Raw genomic sequence first — 24143 nt, forward strand, 5'->3', positions numbered from 1 at the left:
TCAAGATATTTAAAAGTTCCGAAGCCGCACCAACAGAATAGAGATACAGAAACACCGTGGCTCCTTTCTTTGAGATAACTCTGCACTATTGCGAGCTGGAAATGCCACTTCCAGTTTAGCTGTGCAGAAGAAGAACAACAAGAAGAAGAAATATCTCGAAATATGTCCGTTAGGCCCCTTCCCTTGAGATAAACCTGCAAATATCTCGGAAACGAAGCGAGCTATGGCAAAATGTTAAGAGACCTTTTTTGTAGAGAATTAAGTTTCCTACTTTTTATGTTCTATGATATTTTTTGATCAGATGCGTAGTTCTCGAGATATATCAAGATATTTAAAAGTTCCGAAGCCGCACCAACATAATAGAGATACAGAAACACCGTGGCCCCTTTCTTTGAGATAACTCTGCACTAGTGCGAGCCGCAAATGCCACTTCCAGCTTAGCTGTGCAGAAGAAGAACAACAAGAAGAAGAAATATCTCGAAATATGTCCGTCATGCCCCTTCCCTTGAGATAAATCTGCAAATATCTCGGAAACGAAGCGAGCTATGGCAAAATGTTAAGAGACCTTTTTTGTAGAGAATTAAGTTTCCTACTTTTTATGTTCTATGATATTTTTTGATCAGATGCGTAGTTCTCGAGATATATCAAGATATTTAAAAGTTCCGAAGCCGCACCAACATAATAGAGATACAGAAACACCGTGGCCCCTTTCTTTGAGATAACGCTGCACTAGTGCGAGCCGCAAATGCCACTTCCAGCTTAGCTGTGCAGAAGAAGAACCACAAGAAGAAGAAATATCTCGAGATATGTCCGTCAGGCCCCTTCCCTTGAGATAAATCTGCAAATATCTCGGAAACGAAGCGAGCTATGGCAAAATGTTAAGAGACCTTTTTTGTAGAGAATTAAGTTTCCTACTTATTATGTTCTATGATATTTTTTGATCAGATGCGTAGTTCTCGAGATATATCAAGATATTTAAAAGTTCCGAAGCCGCACCAACAGAATAGAGATACAGAAACACCGTGGCTCCTTTCTTTGAGATAACTCTGCACTATTGCGAGCTGGAAATGCCACTTCCAGTTTAGCTGTGCAGAAGAAGAACAACAAGAAGAAGAAATATCTCGAAATATGTCCGTTAGGCCCGTTCCCTTGAGATAAACCTGCAAATATCTCGGAAACGAAGCGAGCTATGGCAAAATGTTATGAGACCTTTTTTGTAGAGAATTAAGTTTCCTACTTTTTATGTTGTATGATATTTTTTGATCAGATGCGTAGTTCTCGAGATATATCAAGATATTTAAAAGTTCCGAAGCCGCACCAACATAATAGAGATACAGAAACACCGTGGCCCCTTTCTTTGAGATAACTCTGCACTAGTGCGAGCCGCAATGGCACTTCCAGCTTAGCTGTGCAGAAGAAGAGCAACAAGAAGAAGAAATATCTCGAAATATGTCCGTCAGGCCCCTTGCCTTGAGATAAATCTGCAAATATCTCGGAAACGAAGCGAGCTATGGCAAAATGTTAAGAGACCTTTTTTGTAGAGAATTATGTTTCCTACTTTTTATGTTCTATGATATTTTTTGATCAGACGCGTAGTTCTCGAGATATATCAAGATATTTAAAAGTTCCGAAGCCGCACCAACATAATAGAGATACAGAAACACCGTGGCCCCTTTCTTTGAGATAACTCTGCACTATTGCGAGCTGCAAATGCCACTTCCAGTTTAGCTGTGCAGAAGAAGAACAACAAGAAGACGAAATATCTCGAAATATGTCCGTTAGGCCCCTTCCCTTGAGATAAACCTGCAAATATCTCGGAAACGAAGCGAGCTATGGCAAAATGTTAAGAGACCTTTTTTGTAGAGAATTAAGTTTCCTACTTTTTATGTTGTATGATATTTTTTGATCAGATGCGTAGTTCTCGAGATATATCAAGATATTTAAAAGTTCCGAAGCCGCACCAACATAATAGAGATACAGAAACACCGTGGCCCCTTTCTTTGAGATAACTCTGCACTATTGCGAGCTGCAAATGCCACTTCCAGCTTAGCTGTGCAGAAGAAGAACAACAAGAAGAAGAAATATCTCGAAATATGTCCGTCAGGCCCCTTCCCTTGAGATAAATCTGCAAATATCTCGGAAACGAAGAGAGCTATGGCAAAATGTTAAGAGACCTTTTTTGTAGAGAATTATGTTTCCTACAATTTATGTTCTATGATATTTTTTGATCAGAAGCGTAGTTTTCGAGATATATCGAGATATTTAAAAGTTCCGAAGCCGCACCAACATGATAGAGATACAGAAACACCGTGGCCCCTTTCTTTGAGATAACTCTGCACTAGTGCGAGCCGCAAATGCCACTTCCAGCTTAGCTGTGCAGAAGAAGAACAACAAGAAGAAGAAATATCTCGAAATATGTCCGTCATGCCCCTTCCCTTGAGATAAATCTGCAAATATCTCGGAAACGAAGCGAGCTATGGCAAAATGTTAAGAGACCTTTTTTGTAGAGAATTAAGTTTCCTACTTTTTATGTTCTATGATATTTTTTGATCAGATGCGTAGTTCTCGAGATATATCAAGATATTTAAAAGTTCCGAAGCCGCACCAACATAATAGAGATACAGAAACACCGTGGCCCCTTTCTTTGAGATAACTCTGCACTATTGCGAGCTGCAAATGCCACTTGCAGCTTAGCTGTGCAGAAGAAGAACAACAAGAAGAAGAAATATCTCGAAATATGTCCGTCAGGCCCCTTCCCTTGAGATAAATCTGCAAATATCTCGGAAACGAAGCGAGCTATGGCAAAATGTTATGAGACCTTTTTTGTAGAGAATTATGTTTCCTACTTTTTATGTTCTATGATATTTTTTGATCAGACGCGTAGTTCTCGAGATATATCAAGATATTTAAAAGTTCCGAAGCCGCACCAACATAATAGAGATACAGAAACACCGTGGCCCCTTTCTTTGAGATAACTCTGCACTATTGCGAGCTGCAAATGCCACTTCCAGCTTAGCTGTGCAGAAGAAGAACAACAAGAAGAAGAAATATCTCGAAATATGTCCGTCAGGCCCCTTCCCTTGAGATAAATCTGCAAATATCTCGGAAACGAAGAGAGCTATGGCAAAATGTTAAGAGACCTTTTTTGTAGAGAATTAAGTTTCCTACAATTTATGTTCTATGATATTTTTTGATCAGAAGCGTAGTTTTCGAGATATATCGAGATATTTAAAAGTTCCGAAGCCGCACCAACATGATAGAGATACAGAAACACCGTGGCCCCTTTCTTTGAGATAACTCTGCACTATTGCGAGCTGCAAATGCCACTTGCAGCTTAGCTGTGCAGAAGAAGAACAACAAGAAGAAGAAATATCTCGAAATATGTCCGTCAGGCCCCTTCCCTTGAGATAAATCTGCAAATATCTCGGAAACGAAGCGAGCTATGGCAAAATGTTAAGAGACCTTTTTTGTAGAGAATTATGTTTCCTACTTTTTATGTTCTATGATATTTTTTGATCAGACGCGTAGTTCTCGAGATATATCAAGATATTTAAAAGTTCCGAAGCCGCACCAACATAATAGAGATACAGAAACACCGTGGCCCCTTTCTTTGAGATAACTCTGCACTATTGCGAGCTGCAAATGCCACTTCCAGCTTAGCTGTGCAGAAGAAGAACAACAAGAAGAAGAAATATCTCGAAATATGTCCGTCAGGCCCCTTCCCTTGAGATAAATCTGCAAATATCTCGGAAACGAAGAGAGCTATGGCAAAATGTTAAGAGACCTTTTTTGTAGAGAATTAAGTTTCCTACAATTTATGTTCTATGATATTTTTTGATCAGACGCGTAGTTCTCGAGATATATCAAGATATTTAAAAGTTCCGAAGCCGCACCAACATAATAGAGATACAGAAACACCGTGGCCCCTTTCTTTGAGATAACTCTGCACTATTGCGAGCTGCAAATGCCACTTCCAGCTTAGCTGTGCAGAAGAAGAACAACAAGAAGAAGAAATATCTCGAAATATGTCCGTCAGGCCCCTTCCCTTGAGATAAATCTGCAAATATCTCGGAAACGAAGAGAGCTATGGCAAAATGTTAAGAGACCTTTTTTGTAGAGAATTAAGTTTCCTACAATTTATGTTCTATGATATTTTTTGATCAGAAGCGTAGTTTTCGAGATATATCGAGATATTTAAAAGTTCCGAAGCCGCACCAACATAATAGAGATACAGAAACACCGTGGCCCCTTTCTTTGAGATAACTCTGCACTATTGCGAGCTGGAAATGCCACTTCCAGTTTAGCTGTGCAGAAGAAGAACAACAAGAAGACGAAATATCTCGAAATATGTCCGTTAGGCCCCTTCCCTTGAGATAAACCTGCAAATATCTCGGAAACGAAGCGAGCTATGGCAAAATGTTAAGAGACCTTTTTTGTAGAGAATTAAGTTTCCTACTTTTTATGTTGTATGATATTTTTTGATCAGATGCGTAGTTCTCGAGATATATCAAGATATTTAAAAGTTCCGAAGCCGCACCAACATAATAGAGATACAGAAACACCGTGGCCCCTTTCTTTGAGATAACTCTGCACTATTGCGAGCTGCAAATGCCACTTCCAGCTTAGCTGTGCAGAAGAAGAACAACAAGAAGAAGAAATATCTCGAAATATGTCCGTCAGGCCCCTTCCCTTGAGATAAATCTGCAAATATCTCGGAAACGAAGAGAGCTATGGCAAAATGTTAAGAGACCTTTTTTGTAGAGAGTTATGTTTCCTACAATTTATGTTCTATGATATTTTTTGATCAGAAGCGTAGTTTTCGAGATATATCGAGATATTTAAAAGTTCCGAAGCCGCACCAACATGATAGAGATACAGAAACACCGTGGCCCCTTTCTTTGAGATAACTCTGCACTAGTGCGAGCCGCAAATGCCACTTCCAGCTTAGCTGTGCAGAAGAAGAACAACAAGAAGAAGAAATATCTCGAAATATGTCCGTCATGCCCCTTCCCTTGAGATAAATCTGCAAATATCTCGGAAACGAAGCGAGCTATGGCAAAATGTTATGAGACCTTTTTTGTAGAGAATTATGTTTCCTACTTTTTATGTTCTATGATATTTTTTGATCAGACGCGTAGTTCTCGAGATATATCAAGATATTTAAAAGTTCCGAAGCCGCACCAACATAATAGAGATACAGAAACACCGTGGCCCCTTTCTTTGAGATAACTCTGCACTATTGCGAGCTGCAAATGCCACTTGCAGCTTAGCTGTGCAGAAGAAGAACAACAAGAAGAAGAAATATCTCGAAATATGTCCGTCAGGCCCCTTCCCTTGAGATAAATCTGCAAATATCTCGGAAACGAAGCGAGCTATGGCAAAATGTTATGAGACCTTTTTTGTAGAGAATTATGTTTCCTACTTTTTATGTTCTATGATATTTTTTGATCAGACGCGTAGTTCTCGAGATATATCAAGATATTTAAAAGTTCCGAAGCCGCACCAACATAATAGAGATACAGAAACACCGTGGCCCCTTTCTTTGAGATAACTCTGCACTATTGCGAGCTGCAAATGCCACTTCCAGCTTAGCTGTGCAGAAGAAGAACAACAAGAAGAAGAAATATCTCGAAATATGTCCGTCAGGCCCCTTCCCTTGAGATAAATCTGCAAATATCTCGGAAACGAAGAGAGCTATGGCAAAATGTTAAGAGACCTTTTTTGTAGAGAATTAAGTTTCCTACAATTTATGTTCTATGATATTTTTTGATCAGAAGCGTAGTTTTCGAGATATATCGAGATATTTAAAAGTTCCGAAGCCGCACCAACATGATAGAGATACAGAAACACCGTGGCCCCTTTCTTTGAGATAACTCTGCACTATTGCGAGCTGCAAATGCCACTTGCAGCTTAGCTGTGCAGAAGAAGAACAACAAGAAGAAGAAATATCTCGAAATATGTCCGTCAGGCCCCTTCCCTTGAGATAAATCTGCAAATATCTCGGAAACGAAGAGAGCTATGGCAAAATGTTAAGAGACCTTTTTTGTAGAGAATTAAGTTTCCTACAATTTATGTTCTATGATATTTTTTGATCAGACGCGTAGTTCTCGAGATATATCAAGATATTTAAAAGTTCCGAAGCCGCACCAACATAATAGAGATACAGAAACACCGTGGCCCCTTTCTTTGAGATAACTCTGCACTATTGCGAGCTGCAAATGCCACTTCCAGCTTAGCTGTGCAGAAGAAGAACAACAAGAAGAAGAAATATCTCGAAATATGTCCGTCAGGCCCCTTCCCTTGAGATAAATCTGCAAATATCTCGGAAACGAAGAGAGCTATGGCAAAATGTTAAGAGACCTTTTTTGTAGAGAATTAAGTTTCCTACAATTTATGTTCTATGATATTTTTTGATCAGAAGCGTAGTTTTCGAGATATATCGAGATATTTAAAAGTTCCGAAGCCGCACCAACATAATAGAGATACAGAAACACCGTGGCCCCTTTCTTTGAGATAACTCTGCACTATTGCGAGCTGGAAATGCCACTTCCAGTTTAGCTGTGCAGAAGAAGAACAACAAGAAGACGAAATATCTCGAAATATGTCCGTTAGGCCCCTTCCCTTGAGATAAACCTGCAAATATCTCGGAAACGAAGCGAGCTATGGCAAAATGTTAAGAGACCTTTTTTGTAGAGAATTAAGTTTCCTACTTTTTATGTTGTATGATATTTTTTGATCAGATGCGTAGTTCTCGAGATATATCAAGATATTTAAAAGTTCCGAAGCCGCACCAACATAATAGAGATACAGAAACACCGTGGCCCCTTTCTTTGAGATAACTCTGCACTATTGCGAGCTGCAAATGCCACTTCCAGCTTAGCTGTGCAGAAGAAGAACAACAAGAAGAAGAAATATCTCGAAATATGTCCGTCAGGCCCCTTCCCTTGAGATAAATCTGCAAATATCTCGGAAACGAAGAGAGCTATGGCAAAATGTTAAGAGACCTTTTTTGTAGAGAGTTATGTTTCCTACAATTTATGTTCTATGATATTTTTTGATCAGAAGCGTAGTTTTCGAGATATATCGAGATATTTAAAAGTTCCGAAGCCGCACCAACATGATAGAGATACAGAAACACCGTGGCCCCTTTCTTTGAGATAACTCTGCACTAGTGCGAGCCGCAAATGCCACTTCCAGCTTAGCTGTGCAGAAGAAGAACAACAAGAAGAAGAAATATCTCGAAATATGTCCGTCATGCCCCTTCCCTTGAGATAAATCTGCAAATATCTCGGAAACGAAGCGAGCTATGGCAAAATGTTATGAGACCTTTTTTGTAGAGAATTATGTTTCCTACTTTTTATGTTCTATGATATTTTTTGATCAGACGCGTAGTTCTCGAGATATATCAAGATATTTAAAAGTTCCGAAGCCGCACCAACATAATAGAGATACAGAAACACCGTGGCCCCTTTCTTTGAGATAACTCTGCACTATTGCGAGCTGCAAATGCCACTTCCAGCTTAGCTGTGCAGAAGAAGAACAACAAGAAGAAGAAATATCTCGAAATATGTCCGTCAGGCCCCTTCCCTTGAGATAAATCTGCAAATATCTCGGAAACGAAGAGAGCTATGGCAAAATGTTAAGAGACCTTTTTTGTAGAGAATTAAGTTTCCTACAATTTATGTTCTATGATATTTTTTGATCAGAAGCGTAGTTTTCGAGATATATCGAGATATTTAAAAGTTCCGAAGCCGCACCAACATGATAGAGATACAGAAACACCGTGGCCCCTTTCTTTGAGATAACTCTGCACTATTGCGAGCTGCAAATGCCACTTGCAGCTTAGCTGTGCAGAAGAAGAACAACAAGAAGAAGAAATATCTCGAAATATGTCCGTCAGGCCCCTTCCCTTGAGATAAATCTGCAAATATCTCGGAAACGAAGCGAGCTATGGCAAAATGTTAAGAGACCTTTTTTGTAGAGAATTATGTTTCCTACTCTTTATGTTCTATGATATTTTTTGATCAGACGCGTAGTTCTCGAGATATATCAAGATATTTAAAAGTTCCGAAGCCGCACCAACATAATAGAGATACAGAAACACCGTGGCCCCTTTCTTTGAGATAACTCTGCACTATTGCGAGCTGCAAATGCCACTTCCAGCTTAGCTGTGCAGAAGAAGAACAACAAGAAGAAGAAATATATCGAAATATGTCCGTCAGGCCCCTTCCCTTGAGATAAATCTGCAAATATCTCGGAAACGAAGAGAGCTATGGCAAAATGTTAAGAGACCTTTTTTGTAGAGAATTAAGTTTCCTACAATTTATGTTCTATGATATTTTTTGATCAGAAGCGTAGTTTTCGAGATATATCGAGATATTTAAAAGTTCCGAAGCCGCACCAACATAATAGAGATACAGAAACACCGTGGCCCCTTTCTTTGAGATAACTCTGCACTATTGCGAGCTGGAAATGCCACTTCCAGTTTAGCTGTGCAGAAGAAGAACAACAAGAAGACGAAATATCTCGAAATATGTCCGTTAGGCCCCTTCCCTTGAGATAAACCTGCAAATATCTCGGAAACGAAGCGAGCTATGGCAAAATGTTAAGAGACCTTTTTTGTAGAGAATTAAGTTTCCTACTTTTTATGTTGTATGATATTTTTTGATCAGATGCGTAGTTCTCGAGATATATCAAGATATTTAAAAGTTCCGAAGCCGCACCAACATAATAGAGATACAGAAACACCGTGGCCCCTTTCTTTGAGATAACTCTGCACTATTGCGAGCTGCAAATGCCACTTCCAGCTTAGCTGTGCAGAAGAAGAACAACAAGAAGAAGAAATATCTCGAAATATGTCCGTCATGCCCCTTCCCTTGAGATAAATCTGCAAATATCTCGGAAACGAAGCGAGCTATGGCAAAATGTTAAGAGACCTTTTTTGTAGAGAATTAAGTTTCCTACTTTTTATGTTCTATGATATTTTTTGATCAGATGCGTAGTTCTCGAGATATATCAAGATATTTAAAAGTTCCGAAGCCGCACCAACATAATAGAGATACAGAAACACCGTGGCCCCTTTCTTTGAGATAACTCTGCACTATTGCGAGCTGCAAATGCCACTTGCAGCTTAGCTGTGCAGAAGAAGAACAACAAGAAGAAGAAATATCTCGAAATATGTCCGTCAGGCCCCTTCCCTTGAGATAAATCTGCAAATATCTCGGAAACGAAGAGAGCTATGGCAAAATGTTAAGAGACCTTTTTTGTAGAGAATTAAGTTTCCTACAATTTATGTTCTATGATATTTTTTGATCAGAAGCGTAGTTTTCGAGATATATCGAGATATTTAAAAGTTCCGAAGCCGCACCAACATAATAGAGATACAGAAACACCGTGGCCCCTTTCTTTGAGATAACTCTGCACTATTGCGAGCTGGAAATGCCACTTCCAGTTTAGCTGTGCAGAAGAAGAACAACAAGAAGACGAAATATCTCGAAATATGTCCGTTAGGCCCCTTCCCTTGAGATAAACCTGCAAATATCTCGGAAACGAAGCGAGCTATGGCAAAATGTTAAGAGACCTTTTTTGTAGAGAATTAAGTTTCCTACTTTTTATGTTGTATGATATTTTTTGATCAGATGCGTAGTTCTCGAGATATATCACGATAGTTAAAAGTTCCGAAGCCGCACCAACATAATAGAGATACAGAAACACCGTGGCCCCTTTCTTTGAGATAACGCTGCACTAGTGCGAGCTGTAAATGCCACTTTCAGCTTAGCTGTGCAGAAGAAGAACAACAAGAAGAAGAAATATCTCGAAATATGTCCGTCAGGCCCCTTCCCTTGAGATAAATCTGCAAATATCTCGGAAACGAAGCGAGCTATGGCAAAATGTTAAGAGACCTTTTTTGTAGAGAATTAAGTTTCCTACTTATTATGTTCTATGATATTTTTTGGTCAGATGCGTAGTTCTCGAGATATATCAAGATATTTAAAAGTTCCGAAGCCGCACCAACAGAATAGAGATACAGAAACACCGTGGCTCCTTTCTTTGAGATAACTCTGCACTATTGCGAGCTGGAAATGCCACTTCCAGTTTAGCTGTGCAGAAGAAGAACAACAAGAAGAAGAAATATCTCGAAATATGTCCGTTAGGCCCCTTCCCTTGAGATAAACCTGCAAATATCTCGGAAACGAAGCGAGCTATGGCAAAATGTTAAGAGACCTTTTTTGTAGAGAATTAAGTTTCCTACTTTTTATGTTCTATGATATTTTTTGATCAGATGCGTAGTTCTCGAGATATATCAAGATATTTAAAAGTTCCGAAGCCGCACCAACATAATAGAGATACAGAAACACCGTGGCCCCTTTCTTTGAGATAACTCTGCACTATTGCGAGCTGCAAATGCCACTTCCAGCTTAGCTGTGCAGAAGAAGAACAACAAGAAGAAGAAATATCTCGAAATATGTCCGTCAGGCCCCTTCCCTTGAGATATATCTGCAAATATCTCGGAAACGAAGCGAGCTATGGCAAAATGTTAAGAGACCTTTTTTGTAGAGAATTAAGTTTCCTACAATTTATGTTCTATGATATTTTTTGATCAGAAGCGTAGTTTTCGAGATATATCGAGATATTTAAAAGTTCCGAAGCCGCACCAACATAATAGAGATACAGAAACACCGTGGCCCCTTTCTTTGAGATAACTCTGCACTAGTGCGAGCCGCAAATGCCACTTCCAGCTTAGCTGTGCAGAAGAAGAACAACAAGAAGAAGAAATATCTCGAAATATGTCCGTCATGCCCCTTCCCTTGAGATAAATCTGCAAATATCTCGGAAACGAAGCGAGTTATGGCAAAATGTCAAGAGACCTTTTTTGTAGAGAATTAAGTTTCCTACTTTTTATGTTCTATGATATTTTTTGATCAGATGCGTAGTTCTCGAGATATATCAAGATATTTAAAAGTTCCGAAGCCGCACCAACATAATAGAGATACAGAAACACCGTGGCCCCTTTCTTTGAGATAACTCTGCACTATTGCGAGCTGCAAATGCCACTTCCAGCTTAGCTGTGCAGAAGAAGAACAACAAGAAGAAGAAATATCTCGAAATATGTCCGTCAGGCCCCTTCCCTTGAGATAAATCTGCAAATATCTCGGAAACGAAGAGAGCTATGGCAAAATGTTAAGAGACCTTTTTTGTAGAGAATTAAGTTTCCTACAATTTATGTTCTATGATATTTTTTGATCAGACGCGTAGTTCTCGAGATATATCAAGATATTTAAAAGTTCCGAAGCCGCACCAACATAATAGAGATACAGAAACACCGTGGCCCCTTTCTTTGAGATAACTCTGCACTATTGCGAGCTGCAAATGCCACTTCCAGCTTAGCTGTGCAGAAGAAGAACAACAAGAAGAAGAAATATCTCGAAATATGTCCGTCAGGCCCCTTCCCTTGAGATAAATCTGCAAATATCTCGGAAACGAAGAGAGCTATGGCAAAATGTTAAGAGACCTTTTTTGTAGAGAATTAAGTTTCCTACAATTTATGTTCTATGATATTTTTTGATCAGAAGCGTAGTTTTCGAGATATATCGAGATATTTAAAAGTTCCGAAGCCGCACCAACATAATAGAGATACAGAAACACCGTGGCCCCTTTCTTTGAGATAACTCTGCACTATTGCGAGCTGGAAATGCCACTTCCAGTTTAGCTGTGCAGAAGAAGAACAACAAGAAGACGAAATATCTCGAAATATGTCCGTTAGGCCCCTTCCCTTGAGATAAACCTGCAAATATCTCGGAAACGAAGCGAGCTATGGCAAAATGTTAAGAGACCTTTTTTGTAGAGAATTAAGTTTCCTACTTTTTATGTTGTATGATATTTTTTGATCAGATGCGTAGTTCTCGAGATATATCAAGATATTTAAAAGTTCCGAAGCCGCACCAACATAATAGAGATACAGAAACACCGTGGCCCCTTTCTTTGAGATAACTCTGCACTATTGCGAGCTGCAAATGCCACTTCCAGCTTAGCTGTGCAGAAGAAGAACAACAAGAAGAAGAAATATCTCGAAATATGTCCGTCAGGCCCCTTCCCTTGAGATAAATCTGCAAATATCTCGGAAACGAAGCGAGCTATGGCAAAATGTTATGAGACCTTTTTTGTAGAGAATTATGTTTCCTACTTTTTATGTTCTATGATATTTTTTGATCAGACGCGTAGTTCTCGAGATATATCAAGATATTTAAAAGTTCCGAAGCCGCACCAACATAATAGAGATACAGAAACACCGTGGCCCCTTTCTTTGAGATAACTCTGCACTATTGCGAGCTGCAAATGCCACTTGCAGCTTAGCTGTGCAGAAGAAGAACAACAAGAAGAAGAAATATCTCGAAATATGTCCGTCAGGCCCCTTCCCTTGAGATAAATCTGCAAATATCTCGGAAACGAAGAGAGCTATGGCAAAATGTTAAGAGACCTTTTTTGTAGAGAATTAAGTTTCCTACAATTTATGTTCTATGATATTTTTTGATCAGAAGCGTAGTTTTCGAGATATATCGAGATATTTAAAAGTTCCGAAGCCGCACCAACATAATAGAGATACAGAAACACCGTGGCCCCTTTCTTTGAGATAACTCTGCACTATTGCGAGCTGGAAATGCCACTTCCAGTTTAGCTGTGCAGAAGAAGAACAACAAGAAGACGAAATATCTCGAAATATGTCCGTTAGGCCCCTTCCCTTGAGATAAACCTGCAAATATCTCGGAAACGAAGCGAGCTATGGCAAAATGTTAAGAGACCTTTTTTGTAGAGAATTAAGTTTCCTACTTTTTATGTTGTATGATATTTTTTGATCAGATGCGTAGTTCTCGAGATATATCACGATAGTTAAAAGTTCCGAAGCCGCACCAACATAATAGAGATACAGAAACACCGTGGCCCCTTTCTTTGAGATAACGCTGCACTAGTGCGAGCTGTAAATGCCACTTTCAGCTTAGCTGTGCAGAAGAAGAACAACAAGAAGAAGAAATATCTCGAAATATGTCCGTCAGGCCCCTTCCCTTGAGATAAATCTGCAAATATCTCGGAAACGAAGCGAGCTATGGCAAAATGTTAAGAGACCTTTTTTGTAGAGAATTAAGTTTCCTACTTATTATGTTCTATGATATTTTTTGGTCAGATGCGTAGTTCTCGAGATATATCAAGATATTTAAAAGTTCCGAAGCCGCACCAACAGAATAGAGATACAGAAACACCGTGGCTCCTTTCTTTGAGATAACTCTGCACTATTGCGAGCTGGAAATGCCACTTCCAGTTTAGCTGTGCAGAAGAAGAACAACAAGAAGAAGAAATATCTCGAAATATGTCCGTTAGGCCCCTTCCCTTGAGATAAACCTGCAAATATCTCGGAAACGAAGCGAGCTATGGCAAAATGTTAAGAGACCTTTTTTGTAGAGAATTAAGTTTCCTACTTTTTATGTTCTATGATATTTTTTGATCAGATGCGTAGTTCTCGAGATATATCAAGATATTTAAAAGTTCCGAAGCCGCACCAACATAATAGAGATACAGAAACACCGTGGCCCCTTTCTTTGAGATAACTCTGCACTATTGCGAGCTGCAAATGCCACTTCCAGCTTAGCTGTGCAGAAGAAGAACAACAAGAAGAAGAAATATCTCGAAATATGTCCGTCAGGCCCCTTCCCTTGAGATATATCTGCAAATATCTCGGAAACGAAGCGAGCTATGGCAAAATGTTAAGAGACCTTTTTTGTAGAGAATTATGTTTCCTACAATTTATGTTCTATGATATTTTTTGATCAGAAGCGTAGTTTTCGAGATATATCGAGATATTTAAAAGTTCCGAAGCCGCACCAACATAATAGAGATACAGAAACACCGTGGCCCCTTTCTTTGAGATAACTCTGCACTAGTGCGAGCCGCAAATGCCACTTCCAGCTTAGCTGTGCAGAAGAAGAACAACAAGAAGAAGAAATATCTCGAAATATGTCCGTCATGCCCCTTCCCTTGAGATAAATCTGCAAATATCTCGGAAACGAAGCGAGTTATGGCAAAATGTTAAGAGACCTTTTTTGTAGAGAATTAAGTTTCCTACTTTTTATGTTCTATGATATTTTTTGATCAGATGCGTAGTTCTCGAGATATATCAAGATATTTAAAAGTTCCGAAGCCGCACCAACATAATAGAGATACAGAAACACCGTGGCCCCTTTCTTTGAGATAACTCTGCACTAGTGCGAGCCGCAAATGCCACTTCCAGCTTAGCGGTGCAGAAGAAGTACAACAAGAAGAAGAAATATCTCGAAATATGTCCGTCATGCCCCTTCCCTTGAGATAAATCTGCAAATATCTCGGAAACGAAGCGAGCTATGGCAAAATGTTAAGAGACCTTTTTTGTAGAGAATTAAGTTTCCTACTTTTTATGTTCTATGATATTTTTTGATCAGATGCGTAGTTCTCGAGATATATCAAGATATTTAAAAGTTCCGAAGCCGCACCAACAGAATAGAGATACAGAAACACCGTGGCTCCTTTCTTTGAGATAACTCTGCACTATTGCGAGCTGGAAATGCCACTTCCAGTTTAGCTGTGCAGAAGAAGAACAACAAGAAGAAGAAATATCTCGAAATATGTCCGTCATGCCCCTTCCCTTGAGATAAATCTGCAAATATGTCGGAAACGAAGCGAGCTATGGCAAAATGTTAAGAGACGTTTTTTGTAGAGAATTAAGTTTCCTACTTTTTATGCTCTATGATATTTTTTGATCAGATGCGTAGTTCTCGAGATATATCAAGATATTTAAAAGTTCCGAAGCCGCACCAACATAATAGAGATACAGAAACACCGTGGCCCCTTTCTTTGAGATAACGCTGCACTAGTGCGAGCCGCAAATGCCACTTCCAGCTTAGCTGTGCAGAAGAAGAACAACAAGAAGAAGAAATATCTCGAAATATGTCCGTTAGGCCCCTTCCCTTGAGATAAATCTGCAAATATCTCGGAAACGAAGCGAGCTATGGCAAAATGTTAAGAGACCTTTTTTGTAGAGAGTTAAGTTTCCTACAATTTATGTTCTATGATATTTTTTGATCAGAAGCGTAGTTTTCGAGATATATCGAGATATTTAAAAGTTCCGAAGCCGCACCAACATAATAGAGATACAGAAACACCGTGGCCCCTTTCTTTGAGATAACTTTGCACTATTGCGAGCTGTAAATGCCACTTTCAGCTTAGCTGTGCAGAAGAAGAACAACAAGAAGAAGAAATATCTCGAAATATGTCCGTCAGGACCCTCCCCTTGAGATATATCTGCAAATATCTCGGAAACGAAGCGAGCTATGGCAAAATGTTAAGAGACCTTTTTTGTAGAGAATTATGTTTCCTACAATTTATGTTCTATGATATTTTTTGATCAGAAGCGTAGTTTTCGAGATATATCGAGATATTTAAAAGTTCCGAAGCCGCACCAACATAATAGAGATACAGAAACACCGTGGCCCCTTTCTTTGAGATAACTCTGCACTAGTGCGAGCCGCAAATGCCACTTCCAGCTTAGCTGTGCAGAAGAAGAACAACAAGAAGAAGAAATATCTCGAAATATGTCCGTCATGCCCCTTCCCTTGAGATAAATCTGCAAATATCTCGGAAACGAAGCGAGCTATGGCAAAATGTTAAGAGACCTTTTTTGTAGAGAATTAAGTTTCCTACTTTTTATGTTCTATGATATTTTTTGATCAGATGCGTAGTTCTCGAGATATATCAAGATATTTAAAAGTTCCGAAGCCGCACCAACATAATAGAGATACAGAAACACCGTGGCCCCTTTCTTTGAGATAACTCTGCACTATTGCGAGCTGCAAATGCCACTTCCAGCTTAGCTGTGCAGAAGAAGAACAACAAGAAGAAGAAATATCTCGAAATATGTCCGTCAGGACCCTTCCCTTGAGATATATCTGCAAATATCTCGGAAACGAAGCGAGCTATGGCAAAATGTTAAGAGACCTTTTTTGTAGAGAATTATGTTTCCTACAATTTATGTTCTATGATGTTTTTTGATCAGAAGCGTAGTTTTCGAGATATATCGAGATATTTAAAAGTTCCGAAGCCGCACCAACATAATAGAGATACAGAAACACCGTGGCCCCTTTCTTTGAGATAACTCTGCACTAGTGCGAGCCGCAAATGCCACTTCCAGCTTAGCTGTGCAGAAGAAGAACAACAAGAAGAAGAAATATCTCGAAATATGTCCGTCATGCCCCTTCCCTTGAGATAAATCTGCAAATATCTCGGAAACGAAGCGAGCTATGGCAAAATGTTAAGAGACCTTTTTTGTAGAGAATTAAGTTTCCTACTTTTTATGTTCTATGATATTTTTTGATCAGATGCGTAGTTCTCGAGATATATCAAGATATTTAAAAGTTCCGAAGCCGCACCAACATAATAGAGATACAGAAACACCGTGGCCCCTTTCTTTGAGATAACTCTGCACTATTGCGAGCTGCAAATGCCACTTCCAGCTTAGCTGTGCAGAAGAAGAACAACAAGAAGAAGAAATATCTCGAAATATGTCCGTCAGGCCCCTTCCCTTGAGATAAATCTGCAAATATCTCGGAAAGGAAGAGAGCTATGGCAAAATGTTAAGAGACCTTTTTTGTAGAGAATTAAGTTTCCTACAATTTATGTTCTATGATATTTTTTGATCAGAAGCGTAGTTTTCGAGATATATCGAGATATTTAAAAGTTCCGAAGCCGCACCAACATAATAGAGATACAGAAACACCGTGGCCCCTTTCTTTGAGATAACTCTGCACTATTGCGAGCTGGAAATGCCACTTCCAGTTTAGCTGTGCAGAAGAAGAACAACAAGAAGAAGAAATATCTCGAAATATGTCCGTCAGGCCCCTTCCCTTGAGATAAATCTGCAAATATCTCGGAAACGAAGAGAGCTATGGCAAAATGTTAAGAGACCTTTTTTGTAGAGAATTAAGTTTCCTACAATTTATGTTCTATGATATTTTTTGATCAGATGCGTAGTTTTCGAGATATATCGAGATATTTAAAAGTTCCGAAGCCGCACCAACATAATAGAGATACAGAAACACCGTGGCCCCTTTCTTTGAGATAACTTTGCACTATTGCGAGCTGTAAATGCCACTTCCAGCTTAGCTGTGCAGAAGAAGAACAACAAGAAGAAGAAATATCTCGAAATATGTCCGTCATGCCCCTTCCCTTGAGATAAATCTGCAAATATCTCGGAAACGAAGCGAGCTATGGCAAAATGTTAAGAGACCTTTTTTGTAGAGAATTAAGTTTCCTACTTTTTATGTTCTATGATATTTTTTGATCAGATGCGTAGTTCTCGAGATATATCAAGATATTTAAAAGTTCCGAAGCCGCACCAACATAATAGAGATACAGAAACACCGTGGCCCCTTTCTTTGAGATAACGCTGCACTAGTGCGAGCCGCAAATGCCACTTCCAGCTTAGCTGTGCAGAAGAAGAACCACAAGAAGAAGAAATATCTCGAAATATGTCCGTCAGGCCCCTTCCCTTGAGATAAATCTGCAAATATCTCGGAAACGAAGCAAGCTATGGCAAAATGTTAAGAGACCTTTTTTGTAGAGAATTAAGTTTCCTACTTATTATGTTCTATGATATTTTTTGATCAGATGCGTAGTTCTCGAGATATATCAAGATATTTAAAAGTTCCGAAGCCGCACCAACAGAATAGAGATACAGAAACACCGTGGCTCCTTTCTTTGAGATAACTCTGCACTATTGCGAGCTGGAAATGCCACTTCCAGTTTAGCTGTGCAGAAGAAGAACAACAAGAAGAAGAAATATCTCGAAATATGTCCGTTAGGCCCCTTCCCTTGAGATAAACCTGCAAATATCTCGGAAACGAAGCGAGCTATGGCAAAATGTTAAGAGACCTTTTTTGTAGAGAATTATGTTTCCTACAATTTATGTTCTATGATATTTTTTGATCAGAAGCGTAGTTTTCGAGATATATCGAGATATTTAAAAGTTCCGAAGCCGCACCAACATAATAGAGATACAGAAACACCGTGGCCCCTTTCTTTGAGATAACTCTGCACTATTGCGAGCTGCAAATGCCACTTCCAGCTTAGCTGTGCAGAAGAAGAACAACAAGAAGAAGAAATATCTCGAAATATGTCCGTCAGGCCCCTTCCCTTGAGATATATCTGCAAATATCTCGGAAACGAAGCGAGCTATGGCAAAATGTTAAGAGACCTTTTTTGTAGAGAGTTATGTTTCCTACAATTTATGTTCTATGATATTTTTTCATCAGAAGCGTAGTTTACGAGATATATCGAGATATTTAAAAGTTCCGAAGCCGCACCAACATAATAGAGATACAGAAACACCGTGGCCCCTTTCTTTGAGATAACTCTGCACTAGTGCGAGCCGCAAATCCCACTTCCAGCTTAGCTGTGCAGAAGAAGAACAACAAGAAGAAGAAATATCTCGAAATATGTCCGTCATGCCCCTTCCCTTGAGATAAATCTGCAAATATCTCGGAAACGAAGCGAGTTATGGCAAAATGTTAAGAGACCTTTTTTGTAGAGAATTATGTTTCCTACAATTTATGTTCTATGATATTTTTTGATCAGAAGCGTAGTTTTCGAGATATATCGAGATATTTAAAAGTTCCGAAGCCGCACCAACATAATAGAGATACAGAAACACCGTGGCCCCTTTCTTTGAGATAACTCTGCACTAGTGCGAGCCGCAAATGCCACTTCCAGCTTAGCTGTGCAGAAGAAGAACAACAAGAAGAAGAAATATCTCGAAATATGTCCGTCATGCCCCTTCCCTTGAGATAAATCTGCAAATATCTCGGAAACGAAGCGAGCTATGGCAAAATGTTAAGAGACCTTTTTTGTAGAGAATTAAGTTTCCTACTTTTTATGTTCTATGATATTTTTTGATCAGATGCGTAGTTCTCAAGATATATCAAGATATTTAAAAGTTCCGAAGCCGCACCAACAGAATAGAGATACAGAAACACCGTGGCTCCTTTCTTTGAGATAACTCTGCACTATTGCGAGCTGGAAATGCCACTTCCAGTTTAGCTGTGCAGAAGAAGAACAACAAGAAGAAGAAATATCTCGAAATATGTCCGTCATGCCCCTTCCTTTGAGATAAATCTGCAAATATGTCGGAAACGAAGCGAGCTATGGCAAAATGTTAAGAGACCTTTTTTGTTGAGAATTAAGTTTCCTACTTTTTATGTTCTATGATATTTTTTGATCAGATGCGTAGTTCTCGAGATATATCAAGATACTTAAAAGTTCCGAAGCCGCACCAACATAATAGAGATACAGAAACACCGTGGCCCCTTTCTTTGAGATAACGCTGCACTAGTGCGAGCCGCAAATGCCACTTCCAGCTTAGCTGTGCAGAAGAAGTACAACAAGAAGAAGAAATATCTCGAAATATGTCCGTCAGGCCCCTTCCAGTGAGATATATCTGCAAACATCTCGGAAACGAAGCGAGCTATGGCAAAATGTTAAGAGACCTTTTTTGTAGAGAATTATGTTTCCTACAATTTATGTTCTATGATATTTTTTGATCAGAAGCGTAGTTTTCGAGATATATCGAGATATTTAAAAGTTCCGAAGCCGCACCAACATAATAGAGATACAGAAACACCGTGGCCCCTTTCTTTGAGATAACTGTGCACTAGTGCGAGCCGCAAATGCCACTTCCAGCTTAGCTGTGCAGAAGAAGAACAACAAGAAGAAGAAATATCTCGAAATATGTCCGTCAGGCCCCTTCCCTTGAGATAAATCTGCAAATATCTCGGAAACGAAGCGAGCTATGGCAAAATGTTAAGAGACCGTTTTTGTAGAGAATTAAGTTTCCTACTTTTTATGTTCTATGATATTTTTTGATCAGATGCGTAGTTCTCGAGATATATCAAGATATTTAAAAGTTCCGAAGCCGCACCAACATAATAGAGATACAGAAACACCGTGGCCCCTTTCTTTGAGATAACTCTGCACTATTGCGAGCTGCAAATGCCACTTCCAGCTTAGCTGTGCAGAAGAAGAACAACAAGAATAAGAAATATCTCGAAATATGTCCGTCAGGCCCCTTCCCTTGAGATAAATCTGCAAATATCTCGGAAACGAAGAGAGCTATGGCAAAATGTTAAGAGACCTTTTCTGTAGAGAATTAAGTTTCCTACTTTTTATGTTCTATGATATTTTTTGATCAGATGCGTAGTTCTCGAGATATATCAAGATATTTAAAAGTTCCGAAGCCGCACCAACATAATAGAGATACAGAAACACCGTGGCCCCCTTCTTTGAGATAACTCTGCACTATTGCGAGCTGCAAATGCCACTTCCAGCTTAGCTGTGCAGAAGAAGAACAACAAGAAGAAGAAATATCTCGAAATATGTCCGTCAGGCCCCTTCCCTTGAGATAAATCTGCAAATATCTCGGAAACGAAGCGAGCTATGGCAAAATGTTAAGAGACCTTTTTTGTAGAGAATTAAGTTTCCCACTTTTTATGTTCTATGATATTTTTTGATCAGATGCGTAGTTCTCGAGATATATCAAGATATTTAAAAGTTCCGAAGCCGCACCAACATAATGGAGATACAGAAACACCGTGGCCCCTTTCTTTGAGATAACTCTCCACTATTGCGAGCTGCAAATGCCACTTCCAGGTTAGCTGTGCAGAAGAAGAACAACAAGAAGAAGAAATATCTCGAAATATGTCCGTTAGGCCCCTTCCCTTCAGATAAATCTGCAAATATCTCGGAAACGAAGCGAGCTATGGCAAAATGTTAAGAGACCTTTTTTGTAGAGAATCAAGTTTCCTACTTTTTATGTTCTATGATATTTTTTGATCAGAAGCGTAGTTTTCGAGATATATCGAGATATTTAAAAGTTCCGAAGCCGCACCAACATAATAGAGATACAGAAACACCGTGGCCCCTTTCTTTGAGATAACTCTGCACTAGTGCGAGCCGCAAATGCCACTTCCAGCTTAGCTGTGCAGAAGAAGAACAACAAGAAGAAGAAATATCTCGAAATATGTCCGTCAGGCCCCTTCCCTTGAGATAAATCTGCAAATATCTCGGAAACGAAGCGAGCTATGGCAAAATGTTAACAGACCTTTTTTGTAGAGAATTATGTTTCCTACAATTTATGTCCTATGATATTTTTTGATCACAAGCGTAGTTTTCGAGATATATCGAGATACTTAAAAGTTCCGAAGCCGCACCAACATAATAGAGATACAGAAACACCGTGGCCCCTTTCTTTGAGATAACTCTGCACTAGTGCGAGCCGCAAATGCCACTTCCAGCTTAGCTGTGCAGAAGAAGAACAACAAGAAGAAGAAATATCTCGAAATATGTCCGTCAGGCCCCTTCCCTTGAGATAAATCTGCAAATATCTCGGAAACGAAGCGAGCTATGGCAAAATGTTAACAGACCTTTTTTGTAGAGAATTATGTTTCCTACAATTTATGTCCTATGATATTTTTTGATCACAAGCGTAGTTTTCGAGATATATCGAGATACTTAAAAGTTCCGAAGCCGCACCAACATAATAGAGATACAGAAACACCGTGGCCCCTTTCTTTGAGATAACTGTGCACTAGTGCGAGCCGCAAATGCCACTTCCAGCTTAGCTGTGCAGAAGAAGAACAACAAGAAGAAGAAATATCTCGAAATATGTCCGTCAGGCCCCTTCCCTTGAGATAAATCTGCAAATATCTCGGAAACGAAGCGAGCTATGGCAAAATCTTAACAGACCTTTTTTGTAGAGAATTATGTTTCCTACAATTTATGTTCTATGATATTTTTTGATCACAAGCGTAGTTTTCGAGATATATCGAGATACTTAAAAGTTCCGAAGCCGCACCAACATAATAGAGATACAGAAACACCGTGGCCCCTTTCTTTGAGATAACTCTGCACTAGTGCGAGCCGCAAATGCCACTTCCAGCTTAGCTGTGCAGAAGAACAACAACAAGAAGAAGAAATATCTAGAAATATGTCCGTCAGGCCCCTTCCCTTGAGATAAATCTGCAAATATCTCGGAAACGATGCGAGCTATGGCAAAATGTTAAGAGACCTTTTTTGTAGAGAATTATGTTTCCTACAATTTACCTTCTATGATATATTTTGATCAGAAGCGTAGTTTTCGAGATATATTGAGATACTTAAAAGTTCCGAAGCCGCACAAACATAATAGAGATACAGAAACACCGTGGCCCCTTTCTTTGAGATAACTCTGCACTATCGCGAGCTGCAAATGCCACTTCCAGCTTAGCTGTGCAGAAGAAGAACAACAAGAAGAAGAAATATCTCGAAATATGTCCGTCAGGCCCCTTCCCTTGAGATAAATCTGCTCATATCTCGGAAACGAAGCGAGCTATGGCAAAATGTTAACAGACCTTTTTTGTAGAGAATTATGTTTCCTACAATTTATGTCCTATGATATTTTTTGATCACAAGCGTAGTTTTCGAGATATATCGAGATACTTAAAAGTTCCGAAGCCGCACCAACATAATAGAGATACAGAAACACCGTGGCCCCTTTCTTTGAGATAACTGTGCACTAGTGCGAGCCGCAAATGCCACTTCCAGCTTAGCTGTGCAGAAGAAGAACAACAAGAAGAAGAAATATCTCGAAATATGTCCGTCAGGCCCCTTCCCTTGAGATAAATCTGCAAATATCTCAGAAACGAAGCGAGCTATGGCAAAATCTTAACAGACCTTTTTTGTAGAGAATTAAGTTTCCTTCTTTTTATGTTCTATGATATTTTTCGATCAGATGCGTAGTTCTCGAGATATATCAAGATATTTAAAAGTTCCGAAGCCGCACCAACATAATAGAGATACAGAAACACCGTGGCCCCTTTCTTTGAGATAACTCTGCACTATTGCGAGCTGCAAATGCCAGTTCCAGCTTAGCTGTGCAGAAGAAGAACAACAAGAAAAAGAAATATCTCGAAATATGTCCGTCAGACCCCTTCCCTTGAGATAAATCTGCAAATATCTCGGAAACGAAGCGAGCTATGGCAAAATGTTAAGAGACCTTTTTTGTAGAGAATGATGTTTCCCACAATTTACGGTCTATCATATTTTTTGATCAGAAGCGTAGTTTTCGAGATATATCGAGATATTTAAAAGATCCGAAGCCGCACCAACATAATAGAGATACAGAAACACCGTGGCCCCTTTCTTTCAGATAACTCTGCACTATTGCGAGCTGGAAATGCCACTTCCAGTTTAGCTGTGCAGAAGAAGAACAACAAGAAGAAGAAATATCTCGAAATATGTCCGTCAGGCCCCTTCCCTTGAGATAAATCTGCATATATCTCGGAAACGAAGCGAGCTATGGCAAAATGTTGAGAGACCTTTTTTGTAGAGAATTAAGTTCTCTACTTTTTATGTTCTATGATATTTTTTGATCAGATGCGTAGTTCTCGAGATATATCAAGATATTTCAAAGTTCCGAAGCTGCACCAAAATAATAGAGATACAGAAACACCGTGGCCCCTTTCTTTGCGATGACTCTGCACTATTGCGAGCTGCAAATGCCACTTCCAGCTTAGCTGTGCAGAGGAAGAACAACAAGAAGAAGAAATATCTCGAAATATGTCCGTCAGGCCAGTTCCTTTGAGCTGAATCTGCAAATATCTCGGAAACGAAGCAAGCTATGGCAAAATGTTAAAAGACGTTTTTTGTAGAGAATTATGTTTCCTACAATTTATGTTCTATGATATTTTTTGATCAGAAGCGTAGTTCTCGAGATATATCAAGATATTTAAAAGTTCCGAAGCCGCACCAACATAATAGAGATACAGAAACACCGTGGCCCCATTCTTTGAGATAACTCTGCACTATTGCGAGCTGCAAATGCCACTTCCAGCTTAGCTGTGCAGAAGAAGAACAACAAGAAGAAGAAATATCTCGAAATATGTCCGTCAGGACCCTTCCCTTGAGATAAATCTGCAAATATCTCGGAAACGAAGCGAGGTATGACAAAACGTTAAGAGACCTTTTTTGTAGAGAATTATGTTTCCTACAGTTTATGTTCTATGATATTTTTCGATCAGAAGCGTAGTTTTCGA

Source organism: Osmia lignaria, unplaced genomic scaffold (genome assembly GCF_051020975.1).
Source record: "Osmia lignaria lignaria isolate PbOS001 unplaced genomic scaffold, iyOsmLign1 scaffold0006, whole genome shotgun sequence".
NCBI classification, from domain to species: domain Eukaryota; kingdom Metazoa; phylum Arthropoda; class Insecta; order Hymenoptera; family Megachilidae; genus Osmia; species Osmia lignaria.